General features: G+C 38.6%; 2 pseudogenes across 2 annotated transcripts; one reads left to right on the plus strand and one right to left on the minus strand.

Moving 5' to 3' along the window:
• Positions 1-321: 321 nt before the first annotated feature.
• LOC309866625 (olfactory receptor 4K3-like) lies at positions 322-1419 on the minus strand (annotated as a pseudogene). Its single transcript has 2 exons — positions 1410-1419; positions 322-1079 (listed from the first exon to the last, which is right to left on the minus strand). The product of its transcript is annotated as an olfactory receptor 4K3-like (transcript).
• Positions 1420-2922: 1503 nt separating this feature from the next.
• LOC309867775 (ATP synthase subunit O, mitochondrial pseudogene) lies at positions 2923-3568 on the plus strand (annotated as a pseudogene). The gene has a single exon. The product of its transcript is annotated as an ATP synthase subunit O, mitochondrial pseudogene (transcript).
• Positions 3569-12743: the final 9175 nt, after the last annotated feature.

Below are 12743 nucleotides of genomic sequence, written 5' to 3' on the forward strand. Positions count from 1 at the left end.
TCAGTAAAACTTTGCTTTGCTGCTCACCACAAAAAAAAAAAAAAAAAAAAAGGCTGTTCTGTAACTCACTTGCTTGGTTTTTATTTTTCTTACTGCTTTCCTGTCTTTATTCCTGAATGTGTAGATGATTCTATTTTATTTTATTTTATTTATTTATTTGACAGAGAGAAAGATCACAGGTAGGCAGAGAGAGAGGGCGAAGCAGGCTCCCTGCTGAGCAGAGAGCCTGATGCGGGGCTCGATCCCAGGGGCCTGAGATCATGACCTGAGCCAAAAACAAAGGCTTAGCCCACTGAGCCACCCAGGCATCCCTAGATGATTCTATTTTAAAGGGAAGTGAAAAAAAGTGTAATTCATGAAGAGGTTCTTACTTATGGAGACCCTGCTGAATGGTCATATGTAAATAAAGATGCAAGGTCCAAAGTACAGTACAACCACAGTAGTGTGAGCTGACAGAGTGAACAGAGCTTTGGAAGACCCTCTGGAGGAGTGATCCTGGACAGTAATCAGAATGATGCTATCAGAGATGAACAGAAATTTAAAATACATTAAAGTCAGAAGTCCACTGACTGCAATGAATAATAGCTCCAAGATGTAATTTCAATACAGGCAAGTCTGATGACTTGAGGCAGATCACACACACACACACACAAACACACACACAACTATTCACAACATTGGGGCCACATAATAGTGAAGTTACTGTGAACACCTTTTGGCTCATAGTTTTCACAAAACCAGTGGTCAGGACACATGTACAAGTTCAATGCAAACATGGTGGCTCATGATAGTTTTGTAATGGAGGGATTTACATATGGCAGTTAATCTATCAGTTGCCATGGCTACAAGCAACATCATCTCACTTCCACCTAAAAGGTGAGGGAAGAACATCTGGACCATGCAACCTTCTTAAAAGATAGCCTTATAATCAGTAATTAGGTCACAGATCATTTTAGGAGTAGCAAAGGAGGCTAGGGACATATCAATAAATGAGAGTTTGGCCCATAAGAAGTACATGGGAGAGTTTAAGTGAGGGCCTAATTTTATTCCAAAGATAATGAGTTTACCTAATTCAGTGACTATTTAGATAATTGAAAAGAAAAAACAAATCTGTAACTCATGAAACTGTGACTCCCAGGAAAATAAACTCAAAGAAGAGGTTTTATCTTGAAATCTATTTCTATGTTGCATTAGAGTAAGGGGCATATCTGTGAAGGAAAGTCTAAATGGTTTTCTAACTAAAAAAGCAGGACCAAGAAAAATGAAATTAAGTAGATGGAATATAGAATATGGATAATCTAGAAGTCAGTTCTGTAGTGGCTTTTGAAATTCAGATGAACATCAATAATAAACACTATGAGTTTTAGACAGTTGAGTCTATGGTTGGTCAAATTGAGATGGCTTCTCACCTTTTTCCATAAGGTGGAGAAATGGCTCAGATGTTTGGGTGTTCTCCAATAGGCTCTGACTTAACCTCCAAGCCTATATTAAGTTAGTAGATAGGAAGGTATTGTGCTCAGGTATGGTAGAAATAAATGCTTGCTGCTAGCTTCCTACTGCCTTGGTTAAGTTACCTTCCTTGTCCAGTGGCTAAACATCCTAATGGATTTGGTATAATTTTCATATTATTTGCAAGAGAGTATGGTTATAGAGTTCTGATAAACAAAGGAGCATCTGTAGGGAATAGACCCATGTGCTTCTAGATGACTAAGGCAGACCCATGAGGAATGACATCCATTTAAACGTGAATGATGCCAGCCAGATTTTTTTTTTTCTTCTTGAGAAAGCAAATGAAAGTTTATTGATTAAAAAGAAAAATGGTTCATGATATATTATGAAATAAAAAATGCAAGTTATAGTGCAGTTTATACAAGTTGATTCCTTTTTTGGTGAGCAAAAGAAATGTCTCTGTGCATAGGAAAATGGTCTGGAAGTGTGCATACCAAACTGATGACATAGATTATATTTGGGAGGTAGAATTATGGGTAATCATAACTTTCTTATTTATGCTTGTATGCCTCTTCCATTTTTGATAACAAGGATCTATTAGTTTGGTAATTAAAAAGAATAAAATAAATCATTTCATGGGTCTCCTGCTATTCAAATTATGAACCTAAGAAATTGCAAATAAATGGACTGAACATTCTTTTTTTTTTTTTTAAAGATTTATTTATTTATTTGACAGACAGAGATCACAAGTAGGCAGAGAGGCAGGCAGAGAGAGAGAGGAGGACGCAGGCTCCATGCTGAGCAGAGAACCCGATGCGGGGCTCGATCCCAGGGATTTGGGATCATGACCTGAGCCGAAAGCAGAGGCTTTAACCCACTGAGCCACCCAGGCGCCCCTGAACATTCTTTTTGATGAAGAATGAGATACTCAATGTAAACATGAAGAACTGGACACACAGCTTTATGGGGAAGAATTAGAATCGGTCATACCCAGGTAAGGATTAATGAGAAATCCAGGGAGTAGAGATGGTCCCTTTGCCCCAGGGGTCCTCAGTCTTCATTTAGCCAGGAGAGCTTGTTACAATACAGATTACTGAGCCTTGGCCCCAGAATTTCTGATTCTGTGGGTATGGGGTGGGGTGAAGGGTTTGTATTTCTAGTAAGTTCCCTACTGCTTGTTTGAGAAACAACCACACTTGGGAGCCCCAGCCCCAGTTGGAATTTAATACAAAATAATATGTTCACATGGAGTGGCTACTATACAGCTATTACTTGAAAGTTGGAAAGAAGCCTTGCTCATAAAACCATTTAGGCCCAGAGCTTTTGAGGACTGTTACTCAGACTTGATTTGTCATGCTATAGTCTCCTCAAACCAGCCAAAAATTATGAATCAAAGTATCAAGAAGGTAGGACAAGGACCCTTGCATCTCTCCCTCTAACTCGGGTTTGAATTAACCGTCCCCCACCCCACCCCGAGAAGATGGCTGTCCCAGCAGAATCCGGCTTGTGCCAGCAGGTGCGATGCTTTAGTACAACTGAAGTCAGGCCATTTTCCAAGATCATGTGGCCACCTGTTCAGGTATATGATATTGAAGGTCACTGTGTCACTGCTCTTTATTCTGCTGCATCCAAACCAAATAAACTGGAACGGTAGAGGAAGAATTGTTGAGAGTAGCACAACTCTTGAAGGAATCCAAAATGGCTGCTTCCATTATGAATCCCTATATAAAGCGTTCTGTGAAAGTGAAAAGCCTAAATGACATGAGCACAAAAGACGTGTTCTCTCCTCTCACATCCAACCTGATCAGTGTGCTTGCTGAGAATGGTTGCTTGGACAAAACCCTTGAAGTCATTTCTGCCTTTTTGAACATGTTGAGCATCCACTTAGGGAGAAGTTCTGTGCACAGTGACCACCACATCTCCTTTAGAAGCCACTCTTATTTAATCAAAAACGGTCCTGAATAGCTTCCTAAGTAAGGCCAAGTCTTGAAATTGGAAGTTAAGACTGATCTGTCAATCACTGGTGGAATGATTATCCCTACTGGAGAGAGATATACTGAAATGTCTGTGAAAAACCAAGATCCAGAAGCTGAACAGGGCCATGTGGGAGGTTTTCTGAAAGTGTTGATTTTCTGTCAGTGAAAATTCTTAAACTTAGGCAACAATAAAACTCTTCCTGAACAGAAAAAAAGAAAAAGAAGATAGGATGGATATCTACAAAGAGATAGTGTAACAGAACAAAATTTCTGAGACTTAAGAAAAATGTGAGATCTGAAGAAATGAAAAAAATATGAAAAAAAAAAAAACAAAGGAGTTTATATCTAACTGAAGATCTCATTCATGGAAATAGACATAATGTAGTTTTAAAATAGTTTGAAATGTTTTAAGAATTTAGAGAAGTATAAGAGCAACATAATTAAGATACCATACTATTATTCATAATTAAGAATATATTTTATATATTTTTGCATCACAATTTTTTAAAGATTTTATTTATTTGACAGACAGAGATCACAAGTAGGCAGAGAGGAAGGCAGAGAGAGAAGGAGAGATGCACACTCCCTGCTGAGCAGAGAGCCTGACATGATCCAAGGATCCTGGGATCATGACCTGAGCTGAAGGCAGAGGCTTTAACCCACTGAGCCACCCAGGCGCCCCAGCATCACAATTTAAAATAAAAACTACTGGCATAGGTAAAATTCATTTATCCCCTTACTATTTTGGGTGCAGCTTATAAAAATGAATAAATTCTATTAAAACAAGATTATGTGATTAAAATGTTTATTTTTACAAAAGAATTGCTACTATAAAAATGGTGCAAGCATCAGTTTGTTTTCTGTATTTGTAGATATCATTCTGCTTTCTGTTTTTTATTCATTTGTTTGGTTTTTTAGATTCCACATATCAAAGAACACATTGATGGTTGCCAGAGAGGTAGGGTGGGAGGGTGAGCAAAATGGGTGAAGGGGAGTGAAGACATACGATTCCAGTTATGGAATGGATAAGTCATGGGAGAATAAAAGGTACAGTATAAGGCCTATAGTCAATGATACTGTAATAGGGTTGCATGGTGACGGATGGTAGCTACACTTGAGGTGATCATAGCATAATGTGTAGATTTGTGCAAATAACTAGGTTGTATGCCTGAAACTAAGGTAATATACTTAGTGTGAAATGTGCTCAACTCTTTAAAAAATGGTACAATTAATGTAATTTACATGTTTATTTACATGTGAAAGACTTTTTTAAGATTATATCCCTATAAGTAGAATTACTAGGTCATTTTCAACTAGTCTAATAATGTCAAATTCACATAAAAGGGTCATATAAGTTTATGCAGCCACTTCCTTACAAATCTTTGTGTTTTGTTAGCTCTTATTCTAACCACTATTTCTTACTGAAGGAAGCAAAAATGGTTCAATATTAGAAAATATCTAATTAGTGATATTAAATATATAGGTAAACAACAAAAAAAAATTAAATGTCAAAAAATAATATCCTCTTATTTATTTTATTCATTTCTATGTTTTACTTAGGCTGCACATCCAACATGCAGTGGAGCTCAATGCAGGGCTTGAAATCACCCTGAGATCAGGACCTGAAGTGAATTAAGAGTCAGATATTTAACTGAAAGAACCATCCAGGCACCTCAGGATTTAATGTCTTTATTTAATATAAAAATATATTTCAGTAGGCACCATGCCCTTTGTGAAGCCAGCCAAATGAGGGGCTTGAACTCTCAACCCTTACATCAAGATCTGAGCTGAGATCAAGAGTCAGACATCAACCAAGTGAGCCACCCAGGCAACCCTTGGCAATAAAATAAACATCTAATAAATAGAGAGATATATTAGGCTCATAGATTGCAATTTTATAATCATCTTTAAATTCTGGTAATATTCAGCTTACTCCTTCTGTGAATCCAAGGTGAATTTCTGAGATTGACAAATTTATTCTAAAATGTATATGGAAATGGAAAAGGCCAAGGTGAGCCAAAACAATTTTGACAAATAAAGCTAGAGGATTTATACTATAATATAGCAAGACCTCCTATAAAGCCATAGAAAAAAAAAGAGTTTGATGTTGGCGCAGGAACTTAAAAATAAACCAGTTTGACTGAAAATATCAGAAAAGCTCTACTTGCTGATGACAGCCACAAATAACAGTAAAACACATTTGTGGAGAGACAAGCAGAACTGTTCACTGTTTGAGCCAGGATGGTTGCACTGAAATATTTAATGGGTGCTGGTGGTCCTTCTTTAGAAAAAAAGGATCTTCCTGATACCAGAATTCTACAATATCAGTAAATGCCAACAGTTGGCTTTATCATATTCTCCTAAAAAGATAACTTTAAAACTCATATTGCTTAACTGCTAAGGTTTGACATTTTAATATTTTCTTCTGAGTTTCTTTTCAGTTTTGCCTGATTCAAAGGTAGACTGGGGAACAGGTGAGATCACCTTCCAAGGACATAGTAAAAGCTTGCATGTAGCAGTGACTCAGCTGCTGTGTGCTTTTCCATGAAATGATGAAAGAAGAGAAGAACCTTGCCAATGTTTTACTTATGAGCTTCCTATTAAATTTGGCCTTTTTGACTTGTGACTCTACCATGTGACATAGTGGTATTTACCTTCATGAACTTCTGACTCTACAATATTTAGAGTTACAGCATTTCAAAGAATGAGGAGCCAACAGAAGGAGGTAAAGCAAAATATAATAGAAAGTATTCTCCAGACTTATATATGAATTCATATATAACCGTGACATATGTAACAGAAATAGAATTTGGGGTCAGGGAGGAAAATATTCAGGAAATTATAATGGGGCAACTAATTCACAATCAGGGATGAAGAGATCAGATTCCCAGGCTCAGTTTTCATTTGAAAATACACTAGACAGGTGTAAAAGATTTAGTACTGTAAAAATAAAACTACAAAATGAGTGAAAAAGGAAACCCAGGTAAATATTTCAACATAATGCTGCTGATAAAACATTTTTGATATGTAGGGAAGGAGTCAAGATGGCGGAGAAGTAGCAGGCTGAGACTACTTCAGCTAGCCGGAGATCAGCTAGATAGCTTATCTAAAGATTGCAAACACCTGAAAATTCATCGGCAGATCGAGGAGAAGAAGAAGAACAGCAATTCTGGAAACAGAAAAACAACCACTTTCTGAAAGGTAGGACCGGCGGAGAAGTAAATCCAAAGCGACGGGAAGATAGACCCCAGGGGGAGGGGCCGGCTCCCGGCAAGCGGCGGAGCAATGGAGCACAAAATCAGAGGACTTTTAAAAATCTGTTCTGCTGAGGGACATCGCTCCAGAGGCTAACCGGGGCGAAGCCCACGCGGGGTCAGCGTGGCCTCAGGTCCCGCAGGGCCACAGAAGGATCGGGGGTGTCTGAGTATCGCAGAGCTTGGGGGTATTGGAACAGGAAAGCCGGCTACAGAGACAGAGCCGACAGTAAGCTCACAGCTCGGTGTTACCTTGAACCGGTCACAGGCTCGGTGAGCTCAGAGCACGGCTGGAGGTCAGGCAGACGGAAGTAACTGGGCGCTGTTCTCTGAGGGCACACTGAGGAGTGGGGCCCTGGGCTCTCGGCTCATCCGGGCCGGAGACCAGGAGGCTGCCATTTGTATTCCCATCCTCCAGAACTCTACGGAAAGCGCTCAGGGAACAAAAGTTCCTAAAAGCAAACCCCAGCGGATTACTCACCCCGGCCATGGGTAAGGGCGGTGCAATTCCGCCTGGGGCAAAGACACTTGAGAATCACAACAACAAGCCCCTCCCCCAAAAAGATCAACAAGAAATCCAGCCAAGACCAAGTTCACCTACCAAGGAGTGCGATTTCAATACCAAGGAGAGCAGCAGAATTCCAGAGGAGGAAAAAGCAAAGCACGGAACTCATGGCTTTTTCCCTGTGATTTTTTTTAGTCTTGCAGTTAATTTAATTTTTTTCTTTTTCATTTATTGTTTTTTTTTTTTCGACTTCTGGTAATTTTTTTTTAACTTTTACCTTTTCCTTTTTTAATGTTTTTTAACTAGTTTATCCAATATATATATTTTTTCTTTTTTATATTTTTCTTATTCGGTTTCATTTTTTTAAATTCTTTTCTTTTCTTTTTTTCTTTTTTTTTTCTTTTTGAACCTTTTTTTATCCCCATTCTCCCCCCTCACGATTTGGGATCTCTTTTGATTTGGTTAAAGAATATTTTCCTGGGGTTGTTGCAACCCTTTAGTATTTTACTTGCTCCTTCATATACTCTTATCTGGACAAAATGACAAAACGGAAAAATTCAACACAAAAAAAAGAACAAGAGGCAGTACCGAAAGCTAGGGACCTAATCAATACAGATATTGATAATATGACAGATCTAGAGTTCAGAATGACAATTCTCAAGGTTCTAGCCGGGCTCGAAAAAGGCATGGAAGATATTAGAGAAACCCTCTCGAGAATATTAGAGAATATCTCGAGATATTAGAGAAACCCTCCTTTCTGGAGAAATAAAAGAACTAAAATCTAACCAAGTTGAAATCAAAAAAGCTATTAATGAGGTGCAATCAAAAATGGAGGCTCTCACAGCTAGGAAAAATGAGGCAGAAGAAAGAATTAGTGATATAGAAGACCAAATGACAGAGAATAAAGAAGCTGAGCAAAAGAGGGACAAACAGCTACTGGACCACGAGGGGAGAATTCGAGAGATAAGTGACACCATAAGACGAAACAACATTAGAATAATTGGGATTCCAGAAGAAGAAGAAAGAGAGAGGGGAGCAGAAGGTATACTGGAGAGAATTATTGGGGAGAATTTCCCCAATATGGCAAAGGGAACAAGCATCAAAATTCAGGAGGTTCAGAGAACGCCCCTCAAAATCAATAAGAATAGGCCCACACCCCGTCACCTAATAGTAAAATTTACAAGTCTCAGTGACAAACAGAAAATCCTGAAAGCAGCCCGGGAAAAGAAGTCTGTAACATACAATGGTAAAAATATTAGATTGGCAGCTAACTTATCCACAGAGACCTGGCAGGCCAGAAAGAGCTGGCATGATATTTTAAGAGCACTAAACGAGAAAAACATGCAGCCAAGAATACTATATCCAGGTAGGCTATCATTGAAAATAGAAGGAGAGATTAAAAGCTTCCAGGACAAACAAAAACTGAAAGAATTTGCAAACGCCAAACCAGCTCTACAGGAAATATTGAAAGGGGTCCTCTAAGCAAAGAGAGAGCCTACAAGTGGTAGATCAGAAAGGAACAGAGACCATATACAGTAACAGTCACCTTACAGGCAATACAATGGCACTAAATTCATATCTCACAATAGTTACCATGAATGTTAATGGGCTAAATGCCCCTGTCAAAAGACACAGGGTATCAGAATGGATAAAAAAACAAAACCCATCTATATGTTGCCTCCAAGAAACTCATTTTAAACCCAAAGACACCTCCAGATTTAAAGTGAGGGGGTGGAAAAGAATTTACCATGCTAATGGACATCAGAAGAAAGCAGGCGTGGCAATCCTTATATCAGATCAATTAGATTTTAAGCCAAAGACTATAATAAGGATGAGGAAGGACCCTATATCATACTCAAAGGGTTTGTCCAACAAGAAGATTTAACAATTTTAAATATCTATGCCCCCAACATGGGAGCAGCCAACTATATAAACCAATTAATAACAAAATCAAAGAAACACATCAACAATAATACAATAATAGTAGGGGACTTTAACACTCCCCTCACTGAAATGGACAGATCATCCAAGCAAAAGATCAGCAAGGAAATAAAGGCCTTAAACGACACACTGGACCAGTTGGACATCACAGATATATTCAGAACATTTCCTCCCAAAGCAACCGAATACACATTCTTCTCTAGTGCACATGGAACATTCTCCAGAATAGATCACATTCTCGGTCCTAAATCAGGACTTAACTGGTATCAAAAGATTGGGATCATTCCCTGCATATTTTCAGACCACAATGCTCTAAAGCTAGAACTTAACCACAAAAGGAAGTTTGGAAAGAATCCAAATACATGGAGACTAAACAGCATCCTTCTAAAGAATGAATGGGTCAACCGGGAAATTAAAGAAGAATTGAAAAAAATCATGGAAACAAATGACAATGAAAATACAACTGTTCAAAATCTGTGGGACACAACAAAGGCAGTCCTGAGAGGAAAATATATAGCGGTACAAGCCTTTCTCAAGAAACAAGAAAGGTCTCAGGTACACAACCTAACCCTACACCTAAAGGAGCTGGAGAAAGAACAAGAAAGAAACCCTAAGCCCAGCAGGAGAAGAGAAATCATAAAGATCAGAGCAGAAATCAATGAAATAGAAACCAAAGAGACAATAGAGCAAATCAATGAAACAAAGGAGCTGGTTCTTTGAAAGAATTAATAAAATTGATAAACCCATGGCCCGACTTATCAAAAAGAAAAGAGAAAGGACCCAAATAAATAAAATCATGAATGAAAGAGGAGAGATCACAACTAACACCAAAGAAATACAAACTATTATAAGAACATACTATGAGCAACTCTATGCCAATAAATTTGACAATCTGGAAGAAATGGATGCATTCCTAGAAACATATAAACTACCACAACTGAACCAGGAAGAAATAGAAAGCCAGAACAGACCCATAACCAGTAATGAGATTGAAACAGTCATTAAAAATCTCCAAACAAACAAAAGCCCAGGGCCGGACGGCTACCCGGGGGAATTCTACCAAACATTTAAGGAAGAACTAGTTCCTATTCTCCTGAAACTGTTCCAAAAAAATAGAAATGGAAGGAAAACTTCCAAACTCATTTTATGAGGCCAGCATCACCTTAATCCCAAAACCAGACAAGTATCACATCAAAAAAGAGAGCTATAGACCAATATCCTTGATGAACACAGATGCGAAAATACTCAACAAAACACTAGCCAATAGAATTCAACAGTACATTAAAAGGATTATTCACCACGACCAAGTGGGATTTATTCCAGGGCTGCAAGGTTGGTTCAACATCTGCAAATGAATCAATGTGATACAACACATCAATAAAAGAAAGAACAAGAACCATGATACTCTCAATAGATGCTGAGAAAGCATTTGACAAAGTACAGCATCCCTTCCTGATCAAACTCTTCAAAATGTAGGGATAGAGGGCACATACCTCAATATCATCAAAGCCATCTATGAGAAACCCACCGCAAATATCATTCTCAATGGAGAAAAACTGAAAGCTTTTCTGCTAAGGTCAGGAACACGGCAGGGATGTCCATTATCACCACTGCTATTCAACATAGTACTACAAGTCCTAGCCTCAGCAATCAGACAACAAAAGGAAATTAAAGGCATCCAAATTGGCAAAGAAGAAGTCAAATTATCACTCTTCGCAGATGATATGATACTATATGTGGAAAACCCAAAAGATTCCACTCCAAAACTGCTCGAACTTATACAGGAATTCAGTAAAGTGTCAGGATATAAACTCAATGCACAGAAATCAGTTGCATTTCTCTACACCAACAGCAAGAGAGAAGAAAGAGTAATTAAGAAGTCAATCCCATTTACAATTGCACCCAAAACCATAAGATACCTAGGAATAAACCTAACCAAAGAGGCACAGGATCTCTACTCAGAAAACTATAAAGTACTAATGAAAGAAATTGAGGAAGACACAAAGAAATGGAAAAATGTTCCATGCTCCTGAATTGGAAGAATAAATATTGTGAAAATGTCTATGCTACCTAAAGCAATCTATACATTTAATGCAATTCCTATCAAATTACCATCCATCTTTTTCAAAGAAATGGAACAAATAATTCTAAAATTTATATGGAACCAGAAAAGACCTCGAATAGCCAAAGACATATTGAAAAAGAAAGCCAACGTTGGTGGCATCACAATTCCGGACTTCAAGCTCTATTACAAAGCTCTCATCATCAAGACAGCATGGTACTGGCACAAAAACAGACCCATAGATCAATGGAACAGAATAGAGAGCCCAGAAATAGACCCTCAACTCTATGGTCAACTAATCTTCGACAAAGCAGGAAAGAATGTCCAATGGAAAAAAGACAGCCTCTTCAATAAGTGGTGCTGGGAAAATTGGGCAGCCACATGCAGAAAAATGAAATTGGACCATTTCCTTACACCACACACAAAAATAGACTCAAAATGGATGAAGGACCTCAATGTGTGAAAGGAATCCATCAAAATCCTTGAGGCGAACACAGGCAGCAACCTTTTCGACGTCAGCCGCAGTAACATCTTCCTAGGAACAATGCCAAAGGCAAGGGAAGCAGGGGCAAAAATGAACTATTGGGATTTCATCAAGATCAAAAGCTTTTGCACGGCAAAGAAACAGTTAATAAAATCAAAAGACAACTGACAGAATGGGAGAAGATATTTGCAAATGACATATCAGATAAAGGACTAGTGTCCAGAATGTATAAAGAACTTAGCAAACTCAATACCCAAAGAACAAATAATCCAATCAAGAAATGGGCAGAGGACATGAACAGACATTTCTGCAAAGAAGACATCCAGATGGCCAACAGACACATGAAAAAGTGCTCCATATCACTCGGCATCTGGGAAATACAAATCAAAACCACAATGAGATATCACCTCACACCAGTCAGAATGGCTAAAATCAACAAGTCAGGAAATGACATATGCTGGCAAGGATGCGGAGAAAGGGGAACCCTCCTACAATGCTGGTGCAGCCACTCTGGAAAACAGCATGGAGGTTCCTCAAAATGTTGAAAATAGAACTGCCCTATGACCCAGCAATTGCACTATTGGGTATTTACCCTAAAGATACAAACGTAGTGATCCAAAGGGGCATGTGCACCCAAATGTTTATAGCAGCAATGTCCACAATAGCCAAACTATGGAAAGAACCTAGATCCATCAACAGATGAATGGATCAAGAAGTTGTGATATATATACACAATGGAATACTATGCAGCCATCAAAAGAAATGAAATCTTGCCATTTGCGACAACATGGATGGAACTAGAGCGTATCATGCTTAATGAAATAAGTCAAGCAGAGAAAGACAACTATCATATGATCTCCCTGATATGAGGAAGTGGTGATGCAACATGGGGGCTTAAGTGGGTAGGAGAAGAATAAATGAAACAAGATGGGATTGTGAGGGAGACAAACCATAAGTGACTCTTAATCTCACAAAATAAACTGAGGATTGCTGGGGGGAGGGGGTTTAGGAGAAGGGGGTGGGATTATGGACATTGGGGAGGGTATGTGCTTTCGTGAGTGCTGTTAAGTGT

This window comes from Mustela nivalis, assembly GCF_964662115.1.
Source record: "Mustela nivalis genome assembly, chromosome: 6".
Lineage (NCBI taxonomy): Eukaryota > Metazoa > Chordata > Mammalia > Carnivora > Mustelidae > Mustela > Mustela nivalis.